The sequence below is a fragment of the Mycetomoellerius zeteki genome, unplaced genomic scaffold (assembly GCF_001594055.1).
Source record: "Mycetomoellerius zeteki isolate Tzet28-1 unplaced genomic scaffold, Tzet1.0 scaffold521, whole genome shotgun sequence".
Taxonomy (NCBI): domain Eukaryota; kingdom Metazoa; phylum Arthropoda; class Insecta; order Hymenoptera; family Formicidae; genus Mycetomoellerius; species Mycetomoellerius zeteki.
Window position 1 is genome coordinate 15,842 of NW_017257525.1, and position 2,591 is coordinate 18,432.

The window sequence follows — 2,591 nt, forward strand, 5'->3', positions numbered from 1 at the left end:
GCATGGTTTTTCGTCGTCAATCGGTTATTTTGACAACAAACTGTTATCGTTGTATGTTAAAAAGTCTTGTTGCTGATATATATAGATCAATATAATTATTCTGTATCAAATATTGGAATATTTAAACACGGATAATCGACAAGCAAGAAGAGCAATTTCTAGAAGTAATTTCTTAACCTAATTTATGGTATAAAATAGATATTATATAATCTCTTGCATTAAATAAATTAAATTGTTTCTTTTCTGTGTTTAGAGTCTCTTTATAAAAATAGATATACATGTACAAATGGACCAAGCAAATAAAAAAGAAAGAACCAAAAATTTTAGTGAATCTGAAAAAATGCTTCTTGTCGAATTAATACAAGAAAGATGTAAAATATTAGAAAATAAAACAACAAATAGTATTTCTATGAAAGAAAAAGAAGATTGTTGGGAGAATTTGCGACTAAATTTTATGTCTCGTTCTAAAGGAGTTGTACGAACTGTATAGTCTCTAAAAACATGTTGGGAAAATATAAAGAAAAGAACAAAAAAACAATTTGCTGAGGAGAAACAGGCAATTTATAAAACAGGTTGTTACTTGTTTGATATATGTAAACTTTACATAAATAAGCAACGATATACTTTGATTACAATCAAATATCTGTAATAAAAAAGCTGTGTATTTTTGTAGGTGGAGGACAATATAAGGCTATAAGTGATCCAATAGCTGAACAAGTCCGGGAAATAATAAGACCGGCAGTAGAAGGCCTATCGAATGATTTAGATAGTGATTACATTGCAGGATTCGATAGTATGTATAATATACATTATTATATTTTATTTTTATAATGTTTATAATTAAGGCCATAAAATATTTTTCATTTAATAATCTTACAATTAGTTATATGTAATTAAATTATTTCTCCTAATGCATTTTATTGTGATGTTATTTTATTTATATTACAGACGATGTTGACAAAAATGAAGCATTTGATGAAGAATGGCTACATGAAGCAAGTGAAAATGTTATAGAAATAACCGAAGATAATATAGAAGATGAGACTGATGGCAGAAAAGACAATGATGAATCTGATAAGGAGGAAGACGTATTAAATGTAATTAATAACGAATAATATTATTTATAATGTGTAAGATATTATATGAGCGCTGTGTAATCCTTTGTATTTCATTGTTACTCATTGTTATTTTACAGTTTCTTCAAAAAAACAAATTAAATTGGAAAAATTGGAATCCCCAAAAATTACAAACACAAATTAGCACTCCACTCAGAACATCAACAAACACAAATAAGTCTGTGCCACTTATGGATTATTCAGCTAGTACTAACCAAAATAAAAAATCAAAAGAAAATGTTATGCCATCAGCACTTAAAGGAATCGTAAAAAAAACAAGTAATCAATTAAAACAAAAAAATAATGTTAATAAAAAATGTGATACATTAGTAGATAGTAAAACAGAATTAGTAAATTTAATGATAAGTAATGGAAAAGAAAGACATGAATTTGAAATTAAAATTTTAGAAACACTATTGCAAAAAGAAAAATTACAAATTGACATAATGCAGAAGGAATTAGAATTTAAGACATTGATTTTAGAAAAAGAACGACTAAAATTTAAAAACGTGTTATAAATCTAATATGCATATTTATTGTATTTTTTTTCTTTGTTATAAGTAAAACATTCGCGTTATAAGTAAAAGTTTTTATTATTTTTAAAAATTATAACAAAATTCTATTTGTCAATTATTTTAAAATTCGAAAGAAATCCCAAAGTTCGAAGGAATTTCTAAAATTATTCATTCATTATTATTCACTATTATCGCTATTATTGTTATTATCATCAATACATACTATTATTATTATTATCATAAGTCTTTTAAAAAACCAAAGGTGTTATTCCTGAATGAATTTTAGAGAAAGATTACTTTTTTGTTTTTTTTATGTATACATATGAGATTATGAGTGGAATAGTATTTTACACTTGTATTTAGGATAAACTCTCGCTACATTTATAGCCTCATATATAGTTACTGCCAAATGATTTTGATTTTGATTTGTTTCGCTAAAGAGGCGTGATTAACAAATAAGTTTATTTATTTAACATATTAGGTGCGCAACTAAGTTCCCGCTGTTTGTCAATAGATGGTTCCAGCAGTAAGTGCTGGTCGATTCTGACATAATCTAAACGTCATGAACCAAGCTTAGACATATGGTAAACAAACCGCTTCGACACATTAGTGATTTTGTTTTGACGTTATATTCTTTTGGTTGTGTGAAAATGTCTGATTTTGTGCCAAATAATCGTCATATGCGGGAAGTATTGATTTTCTTCTTTCATTCGAAGAAAACGGCGGCTGAAGCGCATCGAGAGCTCCAAAAAGTTTACGGAGATGCTGCTCTAAGTGAAACAACGTGCCGAGATTGGTTCCGTCGCTTCAAAGACGGTGATTTCGATGTTGACGACCGTCCACGTGAAGGAAGGCCAAAAACCTTCGAAGACGCTGAATTGGAGGCATTGCTCGATGAGGATCCGTGCCAAACGCAAGAAGAGCTTGTTTCAGTATTAGGAGTTACCCGCCAAGCCATTTC